The sequence below is a fragment of the Bufo bufo genome, chromosome 1 (assembly GCF_905171765.1).
Source record: "Bufo bufo chromosome 1, aBufBuf1.1, whole genome shotgun sequence".
Lineage (NCBI taxonomy): Eukaryota > Metazoa > Chordata > Amphibia > Anura > Bufonidae > Bufo > Bufo bufo.
Window position 1 is genome coordinate 606,584,382 of NC_053389.1, and position 25,235 is coordinate 606,609,616.

General features: G+C 46.9%; 1 protein-coding gene across 2 annotated transcripts in view; it reads right to left on the bottom strand.

Moving 5' to 3' along the window:
* The window catches only part of SCAPER (S-phase cyclin A associated protein in the ER), a 318,889-nt gene that overhangs the window by 223,868 nt on the left and 69,786 nt on the right, over positions 1-25,235 (bottom strand). The window lies entirely within an intron of this gene.

The window sequence follows — 25,235 nt, forward strand, 5'->3', positions numbered from 1 at the left end:
TAGTTATACTGCCCTGGCATTCTAGGGGCCCAAATGTGTGGTAAGGAGTTTGAAATCAAATTCTGTAAAAAATGACCTGTGAAATCCGAAAGGTGCTCTTTGGAATATGGGCCCCTTTTCCCACCTAGGCTGCAAAAAAAGTGTCACACATCTGGTATCTCTGTATTCAGGAGAAGTTGAGGAATGTGTTTTGGGGTGTCATTTTACATATACCCATGCTGGGTGAGATAAATATCTTGGTCAAATGCCAACTTTGTATAAAAAAATGGGAAAAGTTGTCTTTTGCCAAGATATTTCTCTCACCCAGCATGGGTATATGTAAAATGACACCCCAAAACACATTCCTCAACTTCTCCTGAATACAGAGATACCAGATGTGTGACACTTTTTTGCAGCCTAGGTGGGCAAAGGGGCCCATATTCCAAAGAGCACCTTTCGGATTTCACAGGTCATTTTTTACAAAATTTGATTTCAAACTCCTTACCACACATTCGGGCCCCTAGAATGCCAGGGCAGTATAACTACCCCACAAGTGACCCCATTTTGGAAAGAAGACACCCCAAGGTATTCCGTGAGGGGCATGGCAAGTTCCTAGAATTTTTTATTTTTTGTCACAAGTTAGTGGAAAATTATGATTTTTTTTTTTGATTTTTTTTTCATACAAAGTCTCATATTCCACTAACTTGTGACAAAAAATAAAAACTTCCATGAACTCACTATGCCCATCAGCGAATACCTTGGGGTCTCTTATTTCCAAAATGGGGTCACTTGTGGGGTAGTTATACTGCCCTGGCATTCTAGGGGCCCGAATGTGTGGTAAGGAGTTTGAAATCAAATTCTGTAAAAAATGACCTGTTAAATCCGAAAGGTGCTCTTTGGAATATGGGCCCCTTTGCCCACCTAGGCTGCAAAAAAGTGTCACACATCTGGTATCTCTGTATTCAGGAGAAGTTGAGGAATGTGTTTAGGGGTGTCATTTTACATATACCCATGCTGGGTGAGATAAATATCTTGGTCAAATGCCAACTTTGTATAAAAAAATGGGAAAAGTTGTCTTTTGCCAAGATATTTCTCTCACCCAGCAGGGGTATATGTAAAATGACACCCCAAAACACATTCCCCACCTTCTCCTGAGTACGGGGATACCAGATGTGTGACACTTTTTTGCAGCCTAGGTGGGCAAAGGGGCCCATATTCCAAAGAGCACCTTTCGGATTTCACAGGTCATTTTTTACAGAATTTGATTTCAAACTCCTTACCACACATTTGGGCCCCTAGAATGCCAGGGCAGTATAACTACCCCACAAGTGACCCCATTTTGGAAAGAAGAGACCCCAAGGTATTCGCTGATGGGCATAGTGAGTTCATGGAAGTTTTTATTTTTTGTCACAAGTTAGTGGAATATGAGACTTTGTATGAAAAAAAAAAAAAAAAAAAAAAAAAAAAAATCAGCATTTTCCACTAACTTGTGACAAAAAATAAAAAATTCTAGGAACTCGCCATGCCCCTCACGGAATACCTTGGGGTGTCTTCTTTCCAAAATGGGGTCACTTGTGGGGTAGTTATACTGCCCTGGCATTTTCCAGGGGCCCTAATGTGTGGTAAGTAGGTAAATGACCTGTGAAATCCTAAAGGTGCTCTTTGGAATATGGGCCCCTTTGCCCACCTAGGCTGCAAAAAAGTGTCACACATGTGGTATCGCCGTATTCTGGAGAAGTTGGGGAATGTGTTTTGGGGTATCATTTTACATATACCCTTGCTGGGTGAGAGAAATATCTTGGCAAAAGACAACTTTTCCCATTTTTTTATACAAAGTTGGCATTTGACCAAGATATTTCTCTCACCCAGCATGGGTATATGTAAAATGACACCCCAAAACACATTCCCCAACTTCTCCTGAGTACGGCGATACCAGATGTGTGACACTTTTTTGCAGCCTAGATGCGCAAAGGTGCCCAAATTCCTTTTAGGAGGGCATTTTTAGACATTTGGATACCAGACTTCTTCTCACGCTTTGGGGCCCCTAGAATGCCAGGGCAGTATAAATACCCCACATGTGACCCCATTTTGGAAAGAAGACACCCCAAGGTATTCAATGAGGGGCATGGCGAGTTCATAGAAATTTTTTTTTTTTGGCACAAGTTAGCGGAAATTGATATTTTTAATTTTTTTCTCACAAAGTCTCCCGTTCCGCTAACTTGGGACAAAAATTTCAATCTTTCATGGACTCAATATGCCCCTCACGGAATACCTGGGGGTGTCTTCTTTCCGAAATGGGGTCACATGTGGGGTATTTATACTGCCCTGGCATTCTAGGGGCCCTAAAGCGTGAGAAGAAGTCTGGAATATAAATGTCTAAAAAATTTTACGCATTTGGATTCCGTGAGGGGTATGGTGAGTTCATGTGAGATTTTATTTTTTGACACAAGTTAGTGGAATATGAGACTTTGTAAGAAAAAAATAATAATAATTCCGCTAACTTGGGCCAAAAAAATGTCTGAATGGAGCCTTACAGAGGGGTGATCAATGACAGGGGGGTGATCAATGACAGGGGGGTGATCAATGACAGGGGGGTGATCAGGGAGTCTATATGGGGTGATCACCACAGTCATTGATCATGCCCCTGTAAGGCTTCATTCAGACGTCCGGATGCGTTTTGCGGATCCGATCCATCTATCAGTGGATCCGTAAAAATCATGCGGACGTCTGAATGGAGCTTTACAGGGGGGTAATCAATGACAGGGGGGTGATCAGGGAGTCTATATGGGGTGATCACCACAGTCATTGATCACGCCCCTGTAAGGCTTCATTCAGACGTCCGGATGCGTTTTGCGGATCCGATCCATCTATTAGTGGATCCGTAAAAATCATGCGGACGTCTGAATGGAGCTTTACAGGGGGGTAATCAATGACAGGGGGGTAATCAATGACAGGGGGGTGATCAGGGAGTCTATATGGGGTGATCACCACAGTCATTGATCACGCCCCTGTAAGGCTTCATTCAGACGTCCGGATGCGTTTTGCGGATCCGATCCATCTATCAGTGCATCCGTAAAAATCATGCGGACATCTGAATGGAGCTTTACAGGGGGGTGATCAGGGAGTCTATATGGGGTGATCACCACAGTCATTGATCATGCCCCTGTAAGGCTTCATTCAGACGTCCGGATGCGTTTTGCGGATCCGATCCATCTATCAGTGCATCCGTAAAAATCATGCGGACGTCTGAATGGAGCTTTACAGGGGGGTAATCAATGACAGGGGGGTAATCAATGACAGGGGGGTGATCAGGGAGTCTATATGGGGTGATCACCACAGTCATTGATCACGCCCCTGTAAGGCTTCATTCAGACGTCCGGATGCGTTTTGCGGATCCGATCCATCTATCAGTGCATCCGTAAAAATCATGCGGACATCTGAATGGAGCTTTACAGGGGGGTGATCAGGGAGTCTATATGGGGTGATCACCACAGTCATTGATCATGCCCCTGTAAGGCTTCATTCAGACGTCCGGATGCGTTTTGCGGATCCGATCCATCTATCAGTGCATCCGTAAAAATCATGCGGACGTCTGAATGGAGCTTTACAGGGGGGTAATCAATGACAGGGGGGTTATCAATGACAGGGGGGTGATCAGGGAGTCTATATGGGGTGATCACCACAGTCATTGATCACGCCCCTGTAAGGCTTCATTCAGACGTCCGGATGCGTTTTGCGGATCCGATCCATCTATCAGTGGATCCGTAAAAATCCTGCGGACGTCTGAATGGAGCTTTACAGGGGGGTAATCAATGACAGGGGGGTAATCAATGACAGGGGGGTGATCAGGGAGTCTATATGGGGTGATCACCACAGTCATTGATCATGCCCCTGTAAGGCTTCATTCAGACGTCCGGATGCGTTTTGCGGATCCGATCCATCTATCAGTGAATCCGTAAAAATCATGCGGACGTCTGAATGGAGCTTTACAGGGGGGTGATCAATGACAGGGGGGTAATCAATGACAGGGGGGTGATCAGGGAGTCTATATGGGGTGATCAGGGGTGATCAGGGGCTAATAAGGGGTTAATAAGTGACGGGGGGGAGGGTGTAGTGTAGTGTAGTGGTGCTTGGTGCTACTTTACTGAGCTACCTGTGTCCTCTGGTGGTCGATCCAAACAAAGGGGACCACCAGAGGACCAGGTAGCAGGTATATTAGACGCTGTTATCAAAACAGCGTCTAATATACCTGTTAGGGGTTAAAAAAAACACATCTCCAGCCTGCCAGCGAACGATCGCCGCTGGCAGGCTGGAGATCAACTCTCTTACCTTCCGTTCCTGTGAGCGCGCGCGCCTGTGTGCGCGCGTTCACAGGAGATCTCGGCTCACGCGAGATGACGCCTATTGGCGTTAGCGTAGCCTGGGGGAGCCACCGCAATGACGCCTTTCGGCGTTACAGTTGCGGGAAGTGGTTAATCTTTCCTGCTAAGTTTTATCCTGCAATCCATGTACCAGTTTAGTAGCTCTTCTCTGAACTCTCTCCAAAGTATCAATATCCTTCTGGAGATATGGTCTCCAGTACTGAGCACAATACTCCAAATGAGGTCTCACTAGTGCTCTGTAGAGCGGCATGAGCACCTCCCTCTTTCTACTGGTAATGCCTCTCCCTATACACCCAAGCATTCTGCTAGCATTTCCTGCTGCTCTATGACATTGTCTGCCTAAATTTAAGTCTTCTGAAATAATGACCCCTAAATCCCTTTCCTCAGATACTGAGGTTAGGACTGTATCACTGATTTTATATTCTGGTCTTGGGTTTTTACGCCCCAGGTGCATTATTTTGCACTTATCCACATTAAACTTTAGTTGCCAGATTTTTGACCATTCCTCTAGTTTTCCTAAATCCTTTTCCATTTGGTGTATCCCTCCAGGAACATCAACCCTGTTACAAATCTTTGTGTCATCAGCAAAAAGACACACCTTACCATCGAGGCCTTCTGCAATTTTACTGATAAAGATATTAAACAATATGGGTCCCAGAACAGATCCCTGAGGTACCCCACTGGTAACAAGACCTTGGTCTGAATATACTTCATTGACTACAACCCTCTGTTGTCTGTCCCTCAGCCACTGCCTAATCCCTTCAACAATATGGGAGTCCAAGCCCAAAGACTGCAATTTATTGATAAGCCTTCTGTGTGGTACAGTATCGAAAGCCTTACTAAAGTCTAGATAAGCGATGTCTACTGCACCTCCGCCATCTATTGTTTTAGTCACCCAATCAAAAAAATCAATAACATTAGTTTGACATGATCTCCCTGAAGTAAACCCATGCTGTTTTTCATCTTTCAATCCCTGGGATTTTAGATGTTCCACAATCCTCTCCTTAAGTATGGTTTCCATTAATTTCCCCACTATTGATGTCAGGCTTACTGGCCTATAGTTGCCCGATTCCTCCCTACTACCTTTCTTGTGAATCGGCACAACATTTGCTAATTTCCAATCTTCTGGGACGACTCCTGTTGCCAGTGATTGGTTAAATAAATCTGTTAATGGTTTTGCTAGTTCACCGCTGAGCTCTTTTAATAGCTTTGGGTGTATCCCATCAGGCCCCTGTGACTTATTTGTATTGATTTTAGACAGCTGACTTAGGACCTCTTCCTCTGTAAAGACACATGCATCAAAAGATTCATTAGTCTTCTTTCCTAACTGAGGTCCATTTCCTTAATTTTCCTTCGTAAAGACTGAACAGAAGTATTAATTGAGGCAGTCAGCTAGTTCTTTATCTTCTTCCATATACCTTCCTTCTTTTGTTTTTAATTTTGTAATTCCTTGTTTTAGTTTCCTTTTTTCATTTATGTATCTGAAGAATGCCTTATCGCCTTTTTTCCCTGACTGAGCTAATTTCTCTTCTGCCTGTGCTTTAGAAGCTCTTATAACTTGTTTGGCCTCTCTCTGCCTAATCTTATAAATTTGTCTGTCATCCTCGTTTTTTTTTTTTTTTTTTTATAATTCCTAAATGCTATCTTTTTGTTTTTAATGATTTTGGCCACTTCTGCTGAGTACCACAGTGGTCTTTTCCTTTTTTTGCTTTTACTGACAAGCCTAATGCAATTTTCTGTTGCCTTCAATAGTGCCTCTTTTAAGTAGTCCCATTTCTCCTGGACTCCAATGAAACTGTTCCAATCTGATAGGGACTCGTATACCACTAATCTAATTTTAGAAAAGTCTGTTTTTCTAAAATCTAAAACTTTTGTTTTTGTGTGGTGTGACTCAGTCACTGTGCTTATAGTAAACCTCACTGACTGGTGATCACTAGATCCCAAGCTTTCCCCTACAGTAATATCATATACCAAATTCCCATTTGTGAATACTAAATCTAAAATGGCCTCCTTCCGGGTTGGCTCCTCAACTACTTGCTGTAGAGATAATCCCAGTAGGGAATTTAGAATATCTGTACTCCTGGCAGAACTAGCTATTTTGGTTTTCCAGTTTACATCAGGAAGATTGAAGTCTCCCATAATGATAACTTCCCCCTTCAATGTCATTTTAGCTATTTCCTCAACTAGTAGATCATCTAATTCTTTGACTTGGCTAGGTGGTCTATATATCACACCTACATGAGTTACCTTATGATTATCAAGCTGCAAGATAACCCAAACTGACTCTAAATTGTTCTCGCTAACTTGTATCAAATTAGATTTTATGCTGTCTTTCACATACAGGGCCACCCCTCCCCCCTTCTTGCCTTCTCTGTCTTTCCTGTATAGAGAGAACCCTGGTATTGATATATCCCAGTCATTACTCCCCTTGAACCACGTCTCAGTAACAGCCACTACATCTATATTCTCAGATGCCATTATAGCCTCAAGTTCATTGATCTTATTCCCTAAACTGCGAGCATTTGTAGATAAGAATCTGAGCTTGTCATTTCTTAACCTTTGTGCTACTGGCATCTTCTGGCATTGTTCCGGGGGGGCAGTCGGACTGCTGGATTATCACTCTTTTGCCCCCTTTCCTAGTTTAAATGCTCCTTAGCAAATACTTGGAACTGTTCACCGAGGACATTCGTTCCTTTGAGAGAAAGATGCAAACCATCTTTCTTGTACAGTTCTTTTCCATTCCAACAAGAGCTAACATGAGACACAAAGCCAAACCCTTGGTTCCAAAACCATTCACCAAGCCATACATTGAATTCCTTAATGCGCATCTTCCTGTCATGCTGAAGGTTATGCACAGGCAAAACTGCAGAGAATAAAACAGTTGATGCAACCTCCCGTATATCCTTTCCAAGTGTGTGAAAAGCTTCTTTCACCTTTGAAACCTCATTTAAAAGCCAGATCGTTTGTCCCCAGATGGACAATAACATCCACTTCCCTTTCCTGTTTTGCTTGCCTAACAATATTAAGGATCCGTCGTCTATCCCTGCTAGCGGTAGCACCAGGGAGACATCTTACAACACCATTCTCCTCAAACTTCACACCTCTTATGATGGAATCGCGCACCAACAGCTGCTTACTATCGTCCTCACCTTCTCCTTTTTGTCTTTGGCTGCAGTCTTGCATACTTTAGGCATGGGAGATGATTTTTTCTCACCCACTGTGCTTCAGCCATCCGCCATGTTGCTCTTGCACTCTGAAAGTGCTGCAAATGAATTATGGAGAGCCACAGACTGTGGGACATATCTTCTATCCACAACTCTCAGTCTACCAGAACCTACAGTAACCCATCTTCCATTTCTAGGGGGCCTCTGTGGCAGTGGCACATTTACACAACTGTATGAATGGGTCCACATCAGTTCCACAATTTTGCGGAACGGGTGCGGACCCATTCATTTTAATGGGGCTGCAAAAGATGCGGACAGAACTCGGTGTGCTGTCCGCATCGATAGTTCCGTTCTGCGGCCACGCAAAACAGCATGTCCTATTCTTGTCCAGAATCGCGGACAAGAATAGACATTTTCTATATAGTGGCAGCTATGTGCGGGCCACAAAATGCGGAACGCACACGGCCGGTATCCTTGCTTTGCGGATCCGCAATTTGAGCCCCACACGTCCTGCCTTCAAAATGCCCTCTACTCAACTGGTGAAGGAAGCACAGAAACGCCACTCTTTACTAAATCTCTTTCCAGGTATTAGCTTCAAAGCTGCATCTGAAAACCTGATCGAATATGGGCAGCCTTAGGCTATATTCACACAACTGTGATGAAAAACAGATGTTAAAAAGACAAAACAGTATATTTTTCAGGGCAATTTCTTATAAATTTCTTTCTGAAAAATCGCCATTAAAAACGTGAATTGTATGCAGCTGAATACAGACAAAATAAGACATGACCTATTTTTTGATAGATGGTATTCATTGGGGTTGCAGCTTAAATGGGTCGCCCCACGAAAAATATTTAAAAATATTTAACATTTTTCAAAACAGCACCTGGATCTGAATACTTTTGTAATTGCATGTCATCTAAAATGTATTATAGCTACTGGATTATTCAATGAAATCTATTTGTACAGCGCCACCTGCGCAATGTTACAACCCTGAGGGTTAGATCATAAGATGATTTGTATATCAATAACAGAACTTGTGGCTAAATAGTATTTCAAGAAATTCCATCTATCATTTCTGTCAGTACCATGGACAGAGCCCAGGAGGAGAAGTATAAGTTTCCTGATGGCTCCATCAAACAGAAATCACACATGACACACAGACGAACGACTACTAACAACTCTCTGAGGCTACTTTTACACTAGCGTTTTTACTGGATCCGGCAGGGTTCAGCAAAAACGCTTCCGTTACTGATAATACAACCGTCTGCATCCGTTATGAACGGATCTGGTTGTATTATCTGTAACATACCCAAGACGGATCCGTCATAAACTCCAGTGAAAGTCAATGGAGGACGGATCAGTTTTCTATTGTGAAAGATTGTGTCAGAGAAAACGGATCCGTCCCCATTGACTTGCATCGGGGGTCATGTTTCGGAACATGCTGCAGTTTGCTCTCCGGTATGGGAACACAACTAAACGGAACGGAATGCATTTTGGAGCATTCCGTTCTGTTCAGTTACGTTTTGTCCCCACTGACAATGAACGTATTTTTCCGGTATTGAGCCCCTATGACGAACTCAATACCGGAAAACTAAAACGCTAGTGTGAAAGTAGCCTGAAATATTAATGATGGATGATGCACAAACTAATTATACCTATTGTCTCAACAGGTTATGTATGCATTTATATGAGTCCTATATCAATTAACACAAACACATTTCTTAACAACTCATACACGTGGTAGGACAAATTTTCTAAGAAAAAAAAACCCTATTTAGGATGTGGTGGACTAGTGCCTGGAAGAAAACCCATGGGAGAGCCTCAAAAAATGTAATCCAAGGCTGCAGCAATGTTAAAAAAAAACACTGTTCAATCTATTCAATGTAGCAAACATCTTATGATGAACGTTATAAGAAATGCCATCATGTACAAATGCTTAAAGGGAACCTGTCATCAACTTTATGCTGACCTCACTGAGTGACAGAAATGCCGATGTCACCGGTGTGTCACTCATGAGCTAATAGTAAGTGGTTGCTGAGAACCAGCATCATAATCATTAGAGTCCAGGCCCTGAAAAGAGTCAAATCTACCTGAGAAGAGTCCTGGTTATTCCTAATCTCCTGCTCTCCCCGACCATCTGCTGATGATTGGCAGTTCTCTCCTAGAGAGAAAGGGAGAAAACTAGGTAGAAGTCTGTCAGTCATCAGCAGGTGGGCAGGAGAGCAGGAATTCATGGATAACCAGGACTCTTCTCAGGTGGCCGGGACTCTTTTCCAGGCCCAGTCTGCAATGATTGTGATGTTGGTTCTCAGCAACCACTTACTTTTAACTTTTAAATAAAAGACTGCTAGAATCAAACCATCTGTCTCTACTTTTTGACAGGTTCCCTTTAATGTTGCATATGAACAGGGTTAGTCTTAGGCCTCTTTCCCACGGGCGTGTGCGCCCCATTGCCGTATTGCCGACCGCATTTGCGGATCCGCAATACACGGGTGCCGTTCCGTGGGCATTCCGCATCACGGATGCGGACCCATTCACTTCAATGGGTCCGCAAATCCGGAGATGCGGAATGGAAGCACGGAACGCTACGGAGTGCTTCCGTGGGGTTTCGTCCCGTACTTCCGTTCCGCAAAAAGATAGAACATGTCCTATCTTTTTGCGGAACGGCCGGATCGCGGACCCATTCAAGTGAATGGGTCCGTGATCCGCTGCCCAATGGACTGTGCTCGTGCACGCCCATGGGAAAGAGGCCTTAATGAGACAATCTCTTCAACAAAAAAACTCAGATCCCACATACCCCTTCTGCTACTGATAGGTCAATGCACATCCACGCAGCGTATGCTCCATTCTGCAAGACCTATATTAAAGGGGTTCTCTGGGAATTAAGAAAATGAAAATACTTAAAAAAGGAGACTTTTGTATTACTTACCAGTAAAGTCTCTTTCTCGCTCTTCCTTGGGGGACACAGGAAACCATGGGTATAGCTCTGCTCCCTAGGAGGCGTGACACTAAGTGAAAGCTGTAAGCCCCTCCTCCATCAGCTATACCCTTCAGCCTGGAGAGAGAGACTACCAGTTGCGTGTCCAAGTAGTGAAAGATAACCACCAACCGGAAAAAAAGAACTGTCAAGCCCCAACGGGGGCAACCAAGCCGGAACCACAACTGTAAACCCAAATGAAGGGTGGGTGCTGTGTCCCCCAAGGAAGAGCGAGAAAGAGACTTTACTGGTAAGTAATACAAAAGTCTCCTTTTCTCGCCCATATTCCTTGGGGGACACAGGAAACCATGGGACGTTCCAGAGCAGTCCCAGAAGGGAGGGACCAGAACAACTAGACCAACACCAGAGGCATCAATCAACTGCCGCCTGCAACACCAAACGGCCTAAAGCAGCGTCAGCCGACGCATGAGTATGCACCCTGTAGAACTTGGTGAAAGTGTGCAAGGAGGACCACGTGGCCGCCTTGCAAATCTGCTCCGTAGAAGCCCGATTCCTCTGAGCCCAGGAAGCTCCGATCGCTCTAGTGGAGTGAGCGGTAACACCAAGGGGCGGAACCTTGCCCTTGGCGAGATAAGCCTCAGTAACAGCCATCTTGACCAAACGGGCGATAGAAACTTTGGACGCCGCCATCCCTCTGTGCGACCCCTCCGGAACCACAAAGAGCGAGTCAGTACGCCTGAAAGAGCTGGTCACCTCCAGGTAAACCTTGAGCGCCCTGACAACGTCCAGGCGATGAAGCTCCCTCTCCCGGGGGTGGGAAGGGGAAGGACACAAAGAGGGGAGAACGATGTCCTCGTTCAGATGAAAGGCGGAGACCACCTTAGGAAGGAAGGAAGGGACCGGACGAAGGACCACCTTGTCCTGGTGGAACACTAGGAAAGGTTCCAGACAGGAGAGTGAAGCCAATTCGGACACCCTCCGAAGAGAGGTGACGGCCACAAGGAAAATAACCTTGCAGGACAGAAGTCGCAAGGAAACCGTCCGCAGAGGCTCGAAAGGAGAAGCCTGGAGCGCTGAGAGAACCAGGTTCAGGTCCCAGGGCGGTACCGGAGGGCGGTACGGGGGAACCGCGTGAGCCACGCCCTGAAGGAAGGTCTTGACAGGACCAAGGGGGGCCAGTGGGCGCTGAAACAAAATGGACAGCGCAGACACCTGACCCTTCAAAGAACTAAGACCCAGACCTTGGGCGAGTCCGCTCTGCAGGAAGGACAAAACAGTGGGGAGAAAAAAGCGGAGCGGAGGAATCCCCAGATCGGCACAGAACCCCAAATAGGTCCTCCAGGTCCTATAATAGATCCTAGAAGAGGACGGCTTGCGGGCACGGATCATGGTGCGGACGACGTCCGCAGAAAAACCCCTACGTGTCAAGACGGTGGTCTCAACAACCACGCCGTCAAACGTAGGGACCTTAAACGCGGGTGGAAGATCGGTCCCTGAGAGAGAAGATCTTCCCTGGCGGGCAGCGGCCAGGGCGCGTCTGCCAGGAGCAGCATGAGGTCGGCATACCAAGACCGGCGGGGCCAGTCCGGAGCGACCAGAATCACCGAGACGCCCTCCGCCGCGATCTTCCGAAGGACTTTGGGCAGGAGTGGGATGGGAGGGAATATGTACGGACGCGCGAAGCCTCGCCAAGGACGAACGAGGGCGTCGGCTCCGCAAGCTCCCGGATCCCTGGCCCTGGACAGATAGGCGGGGACCTTGTGATTGAACTTGGAGGCCATGAGGTCCACGTCCGGCATGCCCCAACGAAGGCAAATGGCCTCGAATACCTCCGGGTGAAGAGACCACTCGCCGGGGTCGACAGTGGTGCGACTGAGGAAGTCCGCCGCCCAATTGTCCACCCCTGGAATAAAAATTGCCGATAGAGCCGGGACGTGGGCTTCCGCCCAACGGAGAATGCTGGTGACCTCCCGCATCGCTGCAGCGCTGCGAGTGCCCCCCTGGTGGTTTATGTATGCCACGGCCGTGGCGTTGTCCGATTGCACACGAACTGGATGACCCTTCAGCAGATGAGTCCAGTGTCGCAGAGACAGAAGGGCCGCTCTCAGCTCCAGGACATTGATCGAGAGTTTGGACTCCGATGGAGACCAAATGCCCTGGACGGATCGGGGAGGAAACACGCCTCCCCAGCCCAAGAGACTGGCATCGGTTGTAACCACCAACCAGTTGAGCGGCAGAAAGGACCTGCCCAGAAGAGGGGACTGTAACCACCAGCGGAGAGATGACCGCACCGGAGGCGATAGATGGAAGGGATGATCCAGAGACTGCGGCGATTTGTCCCAGGAGGAGAGGATCGCCCGTTGGAGAGGGCGGGAGTGAAACTGCGCAAATGGGATCGCCTCGAAGCAGGCAACCATCTGCCCCAAGACCCGCATGCAGAAGCGGAAGGACGGTCGACGGTGGAGAAGGAGACCCCGAATCGCCCGGCGGAGGGTCAATCGTTTTTCCGAGGGAAGACGTACCTCCGCCGCTCCCGTGTCTAAAAGCATTCCCAGGAAGACCAGTTGTCTGGAGGGGGGAAGGGAGGACTTGGGGAAGTTGATGACCCAACCGAACCTCGCCAGAGTCTCTAGAGTGAGATCCACGCTGGCAACCGCTTGAGAAAGGGACGGAGCCTTGATGAGGATATCGTCCAAGTACGGTAGCAGAAAAACACCCCTGGAACGGAGTAAGGCCAAAACCGGGGCCAGGACCTTGGTGAACACCCGGGGGGCTGTTGCCAGCCCAAAGGGAAGGGCGACAAATTGGAAGTGGAGGTCCCCCACGGCGAATCGGAGGAAGCGATGGCTACCGGAACATGGAGGTAGGCATCCTGTATATCGATGGAAGACATGAAGTCTCCCCGCTCCAGGGAAGCCACCGCGGAACGGAGGGACTCCATCCGAAACCGTCGAAGGAGGAGAAAACGGTTGAGCTTTTTGAGGTCCAAAATGGGCCGCACCGAACCTCCCTTCTTGGGAACTACAAAGAGGTTCGAATAGAACCCTTGGAACCTTTCCTCTAGAGCAGGGGTGCACAACCTGCGGCCCGGGGGCCACATGCGGCCCTCGATATCATTCTGTGCGGCCCCCAATCATCTGGTGACAGACATGTATGTCTATGTCTTGTGGCTGCTCACATGCATTTTTTATGTATTCTCCCATTAGATGTGAATCCTGGAGGCGTAACCAGACATTTATAGTATATACTGTATGTACAATATGCAATAAATACAGTATATCAGTTGGTAATACCCCTTTAACTTTTATTTTTCGGCCCTTGGGATTCCTTCAGTCTGACAATGTGGCCCCCATCCAGAAAAGGTTGTGTACCCCTGCTCTAGAGGAACGGGGGTAATCACCCCTCTGTTCAGTAAGGCTTGAACAGCCGCGGAGAACGCAGCCGCGCTTTTCGGGTCCCGCGGCGGGCGGGAGCGAAAGAACCGATCTGGAGGGAAGGACGCGAATTCGATTTTGTATCCGGAGGACACAATTTCGAGAGCCCAGGCGTCGGAGACGTGAGCCATCCAGACGTCCCTGAAAAGGAGGAGCCGGACCCCCACCCGGGTGGGTGGGGGCGCGCCTTCAGGCAGAGGACTGCTTTGCTGCGGGTGTGCGGGCAGCCTGCGGCCTGCGCCAGGAGGGCTGCGCCCGAAAAAACGGCTTCCTACGCTTATCCTGGGGAGGGGCCGAAGCGGCAGCTGCGGGGGGAGCCCCAGAGTTCCTGCGGGAGGACCGAAAACGAGACGCACCGGGGCGTCCGCGGGGGGCGCCCCTGGCTTGGGGTTGAGGAAGATGGGTGCTTTTACCACCCGTGGCCTCCGAAATAAGCTCGTCTAGGCGGACCCCGAAAAGGCGGGAACCCGCAAACGGTAGCCCCGCCAAGGAACGTTTGGAGGCAGCGTCCGCTTTCCAAACCTTCAGCCAGAGCTCCCTCCTGACGGAAACCGCCAGGGCGGAGGAGCGTGCAATAAGGGCTCCCGCATCAAGGGAGGCCTCACAAACAAAATTCCCGGCCCGAATAATAAGCTGGGCCAAGGAACGTAGGTCCTGGATGGGGACGTCCGAGTCCAACTCCTGCTCCAGCTGCGCACCCCAAGCAGAAATTGCTTTACCTGCCCAAGCAGAGGCAAAAACCGGTCTGAGGGCAGAACCGGAGGCAGCAAAAATGCCCTTGGAAAGGGTCTCCATGCGACGGTCCTCCGCTGACTGAAGAGAGGACCCGTCGGGAACAGGGATGGCCGTGTTCTTTGACAAACGGGCCACAGGGGGGTCCACCTTGGGTGGGGACGACCAGGTGGCCACGACATCGGCCGGAAAAGGATAGCAAATGTCCAGCTTCTTGGGGTTGACAAAACGGGCGTCCGGGCGAACCCAAGCCTTAGACACCACGGAGGAGAAATCAGAGTGGATTGGAAAAACTTTTGAGGCCTGCCTGGGTCTGATAAAGGAGACGCTAGCTGCGTCAGAGCTAGGGGGGTCATCTTGCACCTTAAAGGTGTCACGAATATCAGAGATGAGTTGACCCATCGCTGAGGCTAGCTTGGACGGCAGGGCCGAGTCCATTTCCAAATCTGAAACCGCCAATTCACCTTCAGAGAGCGAATCCTTTGGAGAGGAGAGGCCCGTCTGAGTGCGCACACGTGGCGGGGAGAGGGAGGCATCCGAGGAGGAGGCTCGCTCTACTCTAAAACGCTTCTGAGAGTGCCTAGCTCGGGAAGGGTCACTAAGAGAGGGTGAACCCGCCGCAGCGGCAGAAGCGATGGACCCGGAGGGCGCGACAGTAAGAGTGGCGTCCTGCGGGGTAGGCGGCCTGTCTATTAGGCGGCCCACGACATGAGTGAGGCTTTCCACGGCCTGGGACAGGGATCTAGCCCAGACAGGCGGGTCAGAGGAAGCAGGGAGCGACACAGCGGGCGACTGAGGCTGCGGTGGAGCTCGGCATGCAGGACAGTGCGGATCAGACTGCCCCCGGGGAAAGGCTTCCCTACAAGCGGTACAGGCATGGTACCAAGGCTTGGCAGCTGCAGAAGGGTCTGACATGGTGGAAAAAAAGTTGCACTTAAAGTGGGAGACCCCAGGTGAAAAACGGGGATCACACCCAAGTAACAGTACTGGTGGCACGGAGGGGGTTAACAGTCCTACCAGACCCAGATGATGCAAGCGGCAGACAGCAAGGGCAGCAGACTGAAGGGAGGCTGTGGAGGAGAGGCGGCAGGCACGGAGGTGAATAGCTTCAGGATCGGACGGCAGAGAGAGTTCCACGCAGCACCTGAGATGTGGAGCCCGACGAACCAGGAAGTAGCGGAGCGCATGTAGGAAGCTCCGCCCCCCTCTTTCCGCGCTGAAGGAGAAGCAGAGCCGCGCGCGCGGCAAAATGATTTAACCCCCTAGGTAGATGAAGTGCCGGCCATGAAAAGGTGCCGTTCGCGCCAAGTAAGCGGCCCCCCGCCTGAATGTGACGACTCCTCATACAGCCGTCCCCCTGACTGCCCTGCCGTTGAAGTGGTAATCACCCCCCTAAGAACCACCTTGTCCTGGGTCTGCAACACCAGAACGAAGTCCCCCCCAAATGATGGCCGGTAAAGTTGCCGGCCCCGATATGCCCATGGGGGAGGGGGGGGGGGGGTTGATGGACACCACGGAGAGATGTAGCAGCGGTGGGAGGGAGGGAAGGGGAGGCTGGAGCAGCCACTCTCACCATACGCTGTCTTCGCCCTCAATCCATCCAGCAGGGTCGCCCCTTCAGCCACTGGCACCGCAGTGGCAGGAAGCCGGGGGAGGGACTTGGCGTGCGGGCGACCCATGAGCTGGCGGGACGCAGGGGAGCGAGGCTGCCCTGGTCCACCTTGTCTTCTGTGGGGGAGGCGGCAGTGCGGTATTACCGGCACTGGCGCGACTCAACCCCGGGAGAAAACAGAGGGGTCTAGTGCGCCTCTGTTGTCCCTGTAAGTAGAAAAAAACCGAATTAAAAACAACAAATAACGCAAAAATAAAAAATTATAGGAAAACAACCCTGCCTAAGCAGGGAGTGTCTTGCCTCCTTGGACACTAAGCAAAAAAACTGGTAGTCTCTCTCTCCAGGCTGAAGGGTATAGCTGATGGAGGAGGGGCTTACAGCTTTCACTTAGTGTCACGCCTCCTGGGGAGCAGAGCTATACCCATGGTTTCCTGTGTCCCCCAAGGAATATGGGCGAGAAATTACTTTATTAGAAATATATTCTCAAATACCTTTCATTATTTATAATGGCTCGTTTTATCTGGGGAGCAATCATCAGGGGAAACAGAATAGGCGCTGTCCTATCAGTTCACAAAAATCCTGATGTGATCACACAGCAGGACAAGTTACTTTACAACACTGGGGTAAACAGCTCCCTCATCCTCCTACTCTCTACTTGCCAGAGATTATGATTCTGAATACAGATGATAAGAACTTTAGCTGAATCTCTGGGGAATTTAGTTCATGAGGAAACATAAAGTACAGAGAGGACGGACAGGACAGGGTGTGGTAATGTGGGGCTGTGGTAATGGAGACTATAAACAAGTGCTGCTGCTCATTAGCCACACCTCACCCTCCTCTTATGTCTCCTCATCATCTCCATTTCCACAGAGATTCGCCTGTATTTAGGATCATGATTCCTGACAAGCAGAGCAGAGAGGAGGATGAGGCAGCTCTTTACCTCAGTGCTGTGAAGTAACTTGTCCTCCTGTGTGATTAGGACAGGTTTTGTGTGTACTTGTAGGACGGCAGCCATTTTATTTCTCCTAATGATTGCTCCCCAGACAAAACTAGCCATTCTAAGTAATGAAAGGTATTTGTGAATATATTTATTACTAGCAGAAGGACCCAGTTTCGCACGGGTATATTTAATCTATTTCATTTAATGTTTGTGTGTGTCGCTAAAAGATAGACAGTATCCTCCATAACAGTGACCTCTACAGCAACCCGCCCTTTAACAGTGAACTCCACAGTCCTCTACCCCTTAACACTGACCCCACCACAGTGATTCGCCACTTTAAAATGGGAACTGCACAGCAGCCCATCCCCTTAACTTCAACCTTCACAGCAGCCCGCCCCTTTAACAGTGAGTTTCACAGCACCCCGATCCCTTGACAGTGACCTCCACAGTACCCCGCTGCCTTAACAGTGACCTCACAGTACCCTGCTGCCTCAACAGTGACCTCCACAGCAGCTGCCCCTTTAATAGTGGCGCATGCCCCCTTAACAGTGACCTCCACAGTGTCCACCCCTTTAACAGTGACCTCCACACCGGCCTGCCCCCTTAACAGTGACCTCCACAGTGTCCACCCCTTTAACAGTGACCTCCACACCGGCCTGCCCCCTTAACAGTAACATCCACAGTGAACGCCCCCTTAACAGTGACCTCCACAGCGCCATGCCCCTTTGATGCTAGGGCTACATGACGACATGTCGCGTGACATTTTTAAAATGATAGGCTATGGTGTCGCACTGCGACATGTGACATGCTGCGACACGACAGTTGCAAAAAATCCATTCCAAGATGGATTTTTCTGCGACTGACGTGTTGCAGTCGCAGCATGTCACATGTCGCAGTTCAACACCATAGCCTATCATTTTAAAAATTGTTGCATGACATTGGTGCGACATCAATGTCGCACGACACATGTAGCGATGTAGTTGTGCCCTATGTGTCGTGCGACTTATGTCGTCATGTAGCCCTAGCCTAAAGCTGACCTACAGCAGTGAAGAAAAATGGCTGGGTTGTTATGGAAACCTGGAGTAAAACTGTGTGTATGTGGAGACTAAGGGCCTGCGAGCTTCTATTGGCTGATAAGGGTCATGTGACCGTGTGTATGGCAGTTGGGATATGAAGAGAAAGACTTGCAGGCTTGTATTGGCTAATAAAAACCTAGAGTGTTGTCTAACAAACAACAAATTAATGCCCAATATATGAAAAATATATATTTTATTTCATAATAATAAACAGATCATGATTATTAAATTCAGCAAGAAACCCGGGATGCCGCAGTCCCCCGGCCAGTGTCTCTGTAACCCGCCAAAAGATAGAACACATGTCAGGTGTGTATATATTATGCAATGGAGTGATTCACAGAAAAAATGGTATAAGGTACTAACCACTGATATGTAATAACTGTGATCATCACTTTAGTGCATAACCACTAGATGAGTCTCACGCACTGGATCCTAATGCTACACAGTGGAAACATGGACAAAATAATATCCATATGGAATTCTCAAAATGACTGAGACTCCATTCACCAGGCCTTCAAATGAAGGCTATAAGCAGGGCTCATCTATTGGTATCCGATGGAAAATTTACAACATACCATAAGACATGATGGAGGGCAGACACAGCAGGCACAGGACAGGCTGAAAAACCTTGACGCGCGTTTCGCCTTAGCTTCGTCAGGAGGTAAATAAAAGTGTGGCCATAGTCTCCTATTTATATCCCCCATGTAGCTTCAGGGCATAGCATGATTAGATATAACAGCTGATACTCACTATCGAGCGCTCCTGCTTGATGATGCACGCCGAGTCCATCATGGCGACGCCGCATTCATCAGGAGGAGGGGTGGAACGTAAGCCATGCGTTACAGCCCGCCTCCCAAGGAAACGTAGCGGCGTCCCCACGTGACCCGGCGCACAGCGCATCATAGCATAGCGCTGTATCGGCCTATCCAGGCAAGAGGATGTCAGAACTGTAAGAATATAAGAGCCGCATCTAACATGCCGGACGTTATAGTTCATATTAAACAGCCCAATATACGAAGTCCACATAAGGGATATAGGCAATATAGGGCAACAGTGGGAAGCTGAATACATCTGAGGACATATAAATATCATTATCAAAGGGGAGAGACGAAAACACAGCAATGTAGTGAGTATGGGGCTGAACACGTTAAAATACATCTGAAATTTCAGAAAACGTTATTTCAGGGAGATGGCTCCCCAGTGTCATCGTGATATTATCCTATGATATGGCATAAAACTTTATATTGGGCATGGCATACATGATCATAGCATATACACTGCGTGCAGAATTATTAGGCAAATGAGTATTTTGACCACATCATCCTCTTTATGCATGTTGTCTTACTCCAAGCTGTATAGGCTCGAAAGCCTACTACCAATTAAGCATATTAGGTGATGTGCATCTCTGTAATGAGAAGGGGTGTGGTCTAATGACATCAACACCCTATATTAGGTGCGCATAATTATTAGGCAACTTCCTTTCCTTTGGCAAAATGGGTCAAAAGAAGGACTTGACAGGCTCAGAAAAGTCAAAAATAGTGAGATATCTTGCAGAGGGATGCAGCACTCTTAAAATTGCAAAGCTTCTGAAGCGTGATCATCGAACAATCAAGCGTTTCATTCAAAATAGTCAACAGGGTCGCAAGAAGCGTGTGGAAAAACCAAGGCGCAAAATAACTGCCCATGAACTGAGAAAAGTCAAGCGTGCAGCTGCCAAGATGCCACTTGCCACCAGTTTGGCCATATTTCAGAGCTGCAACATCACTGGAGTGCCCAAAAGCACAAGGTGTGCAATACTCAGAGACATGGCCAAGGTAAGAAAGGCTGAAAGACGACCACCACTGAACAAGACACACAAGCTGAAACGTCAAGACTGGGCCAAGAAATATCTCAAGACTGATTTTTCTAAGGTTTTATGGACTGATGAAATGAGAGTGAGTCTTGATGGGCCAGATGGATGGGCCCGTGGCTGGATTGGTAAAGGGCAGAGAGCTCCAGTCCGACTCAGACGCCAGCAAGGTGGAGGTGGAGTACTGGTTTGGGCTGGTATCATCAAAGATGAGCTTGTGGGGCCTTTTCGGGTTGAGGATGGAGTCAAGCTCAACTCCCAATCCTACTGCCAGTTTCTGGAAGACACCTTCTTCAAGCAGTGGTACAGGAAGAAGTCTGCATCCTTCAAGAAAAACATGATCTATAATCTAATGACATGGCCTCCTTGTTCACCTGATCTGAACCCCATTGAGAACCTGTGGTCCATCATCAAATGTGAGATTTACAAGGAGGGAAAACAGTACACCTCTCTGAACAGTGTCTGGGAGGCTGTGGTTGCTGCTGCACGCAATGTTGATGGTGAACAGATCAAAACACTGACAGAATCCATGGATGGCAGGCTTTTGAGTGTCCTTGCAAAGAAAGGTGGCTATATTGGTCACTGATTTGTTTTTGTTTTTGAATGTCAGAAATGTATATTTGTGAATGTTGAGATGTTATATTGGTTTCACTGGTAAAAATAAATAATTGAAATGGGTATATATTTGTTTTTTGTTAAGTTGCCTAATAATTATGCACAGTAATAGTCACCTGCACACACAGATATCCCCCTAAAATAGCTAAAACTAAAAACAAACTAAAAACTACTTCCAAAAATATTCAGCTTTGATATTAATGAGTTTTTTGGGTTCATTGAGAACATGGTTGTTGTTCAATAATAAAATTAATCCTCAAAAATACAACTTGCCTAATAATTCTGCACTCCCTGTAAAATACCATATATGGTCATGAGAACATCAGTTACATAAATATCACATGATAATCTATACCACATAGAGATACATAATCACATGACAATACAACCAAGGCACATTTCATAGATGGATGTCATACAAAATTGGGGGGGAAGGGAAGGCTAATGTAGGTCACTTTTTGTGTATATCTTAGGAACGATACGTACTAGAGAGCTGTGACCCAGTCTAAAACCTTCCCGAACACCTGATGTACCTGTGTGCCAAATTTGGTGAAGGTCGGTCCAGTCGTTTGGTCGCGCATAAAGAACAGACAGACAGAAACTCATTGTGTACCAGCATGTTATCTCCACAGTATTCTTTCCCAGATAATAAGTGATATGTGTACCAAGTTTAGTAGAAATTGATCGATGAGTTTTTGAGTTACAGAGCAATATGTGTGTAGCGAAAAAAGTTGGAGCATACAAACTCCATGCAGCTGCTGTGTAGGGGCGTATGACCCCCACAAGATTTCTTTCCAAGTAGCAAGGGATGTGTATACCAAGTTTTGTTGAAATGGATGTTTGCGTTTCTGAGTGATTGCGGAACATACATACAGTACAGACCAAAAGTTTGGACACACCTTCTCATTCAAAGAGTTTTCTTTATTTTCATGACTATGAAGGCATCAAAACTATGAATTAACACATGTGGAATTATATACATAACAAACAAGTGTGAAACAACTGAAAATATGTCATATTCTAGGTTCTTCAAAGTAGCCACCTTTTGCTTTGATTACTGCTTTGCACACTCTTGGCATTCTCTTGATGCGCTTCAAGAGGTAGTCCCCTGAAATGGTCTTCCAACAGTCTTGAAGGAGTTCCCAGAGATGCTTAGCACTTGTTGGCCCTTTTGCCTTCACTCTGCGGTCCAGCTCACCCCAAACCATCTCGATTGGGTTCAGATCCGGTGACTGTGGAGGCCAGGTCATCTGGCGCAGCAACCCATCACTCTCCTTCATGGTCAAATAGCCCTTACTTTCAAAGTTTTCCCAATTTTTCGGCTGACTGTCGGACCTTCATTTCTTAAAGTAATGATGGCCACTCGTTTTTCTTTACTTAGCTGCTTTTTTCTTGTCACAATACAAATTCTAACAGTCTATTCAGTAGGACTATCAGCTGTGTATCCACCTGACTTCTCCTCAACGCAACTGATGGTCCCAACCCCATTTATAAGGCAAGAAATCCCACTTATTAAACCTGACAGGGCACACCTGTGAAGTGAAAACCATTTCAGGGGACTACCTCTTGAAGCTCATCAAGAGAATGCCAAGAGTGTGCAAAGCAGTAATCAAAGGAAAAAGGTGGCTACTTTGGAGAACCTAGAATTTGACATATTTTCAGTTGTTTCCCACTTGTTTGTTATGTATATAATTCCACATGTGTTAATTCATAGTTTTGATGCCTTCAGTGTGAATCTACAATTTTCAAAGTCATGAAAATAAAGAAAACTCTTTGAATGAGGTGTGTCCAAACTTTTGGTCTGTACTGTACATACATACATACACACACACACACACACATATATGTCTTTATATATATAGATAAAATAATATTTAAGTATTTTCATCTTTTTAATTCCTGGAGAATCCCTTTAAGGACCAGGCATTTTTGGCATTAAAGGGAATGTCCCCCTCATTACAAGTGAAGGCCTATCCTCATGTCTGTGTTGAGAGTTCGACACTCCGCAACCCAGCTGTTCTCCAGTAGCTCCAGAACTACACTGCTCAGCCCCGGTCCTACTAAAGTGAATGGACGCAGCACAGCAGTAACCAGCTCCGTCCATTGCACAACACACAAAACTGTGCAGTTCTGGCTATTTCAGAACAGTTGACTGGTAGGGATGCGGGGTATCAGACCCAAGCTAATCAGAAAGTGATGGCCTATCCTGAGGAAAGGTCACCACTTTATGGACCAATTTTTTTCAGCACCTCACATTCCCTCAGCCATAACCTTTTTATTTCTAAGGCTATGTAGCTATTTTAGCCATTGTTTTTTTACGGGACAATTTATATTTTTTTAGGCATCAAGCAAATCTGTGTTGACATTAAAAAAAAGCTTTTCCTCCATATTTTTTTACAGCCTTGAGCTAAAATGATTAGAGGACATACAGCACCGGCACTGGCCAGCTGTTTCAGGCAGCTGAAACTATATAGTGGATGGAGCTAAAAACACGAGGTTCCATCCACTGTGCAGAGGCCATGCTGCGGTAGTGCAGCTCAGCTAACATTCAAGTGAATGAGAGCAGAGGTGCAGGATGTGGGGAAGTGTATACCAGCAAGGTGGAATTTGATTGGTTGCTATGAGCAACTAAGCCAGTTTTTACCCCAGTTTGATAAATCTCCCCCTGTGAGTTCTATGTCCTCTCGTAGTTTATGCTTAGCACGTCTAGGCCCATGAGGCTGAATTCCCAAAGTAAGGTACAATACAGGTATAAAGCCTTTTACATGCAGTGCTACAGACACGAAGGGATGGTAGCACGTCTATTACAGCGGTAAAACGTGTCCTTCATAACCCCCTTTTCTGCCCGTATCACATTGCTTGCTGCATTACAGGTTACTGCCGCGCAGTGCCTACTGTACGCCGTTAATTTCTGTCATCAGCCAGCTACAGGAAAATTGACTGCTTGTTCCCTATCAGTTTATTCTTTAGCAATCTGCTGCCAAATTAAAACAACATTTTGGCCGTGCACTGAGAGTCCATCATTCATACCAGAAATTTCCATTGCTGTTGTTATCCAGCTGGGAGCTCTTCTGCGCAAATATCTTGTGGCTGCCAGGCCCAGACATTCCAGCCACTGACTAGCTCTTGCTTCATTGTATAGAGCAAATGAAAAGTTTGGCTCAACTTTGGGCCAAAGTAACTGAATTTCTTAACTGTTAATCCGTGGACCACCACAGCAGCAAACTAGACTGATGACGGTATAATGCTTAACCCCTAAACGTCCACCATCACTGTCTTCTAACATTGCCTGGCTGGGCACTACTATACTCATAAATGTTGAGAATCAAGGTTAAAGCTTTGGTAAATTTTACCCAGCATTCAAGGAAAATATCAATATTTATAAATAATTTATTTTACTATCCCTCACAAAGACTACAATCCCCACAATCCCTAGCTTTCCTGCTGTGAGTGTTGATGTTTACTGATTGGCTGTCTGATATACAGTCCGGCCACGCCCCCTCTACTCAGTAATCACCAGCACACTAACATGACCTTTGTTTCACAAGACCTTTAGCTATAGAATTGATAGCAACACACTGAGCATGCCCGACCTAACAAAGGCTCAGAACTACAGGTCGGTGCCATGGTAATTTATGAGGAAACAGTGGGTAACAGAGGAAGAAAACTACTTGTATAACTACTGAACAGTAAATATGTGAAATTTACATTATATTAGGTAATTATTGATGACATAAGTTATATTTATAGTTACCGGAATACCCCTTTAATACAAGGCACTTACTAATGTATTGTTATTATCCATATTGCTTCCATTGCTGGCCTAATTCATTTTTCCATCACATTATACACGTTTCCATGGTTACGACAACCCTGCAATCCGGCAGCAGTGGTCGTGCTTGCTCACTTGTGCACTCCCATGGTCCCGGCTACCAGAAAGTTTGGCGCTTTTATCTATAGTGTGCAAGCACGGCCACCGCTGATGTATTGCAGGGTGGTTGTTATCATGGAAACGAGCAGTGGAAAAATTAATTAAGTCAGCAAAGGAGGCAATATGGACAATCACAATACATTAGTAAGTGGCTTGTATTAACTTTCTCTACATGATAAATGCCACTTGCTGAAGCGAGACAACCCCTTTAAAGTCAAGAAAAATAGCCCTGACCGCATGGTACTATTCTTTGGGATTGAGGTGTGCTTTTATCTGCAAAAAATAATTTTTCCTGACTTCAACTAAAAGCGAAGATGTCTTAAATGGGATAGCAGCTGCATTCCAGCTGTGAGGACGGAAGGGCGACGCTGGACCTGAGCGGGTTTGGGAAGGTGAGATTTTATTTTTATTTTTTTATCAGCCTCCATGCAGTTCCCTTTAAAGAGAACCTGTCATCAACTTCATGCTGCCCATACTAACGGCAGAATAAAGTAGAGACAGGTGAGTTGATTTCAGCGGTCTGTCATTTATAAGTTAACAGTAAGTGGTTGCCAAGAACCAACATCACAATCATTGCAGACT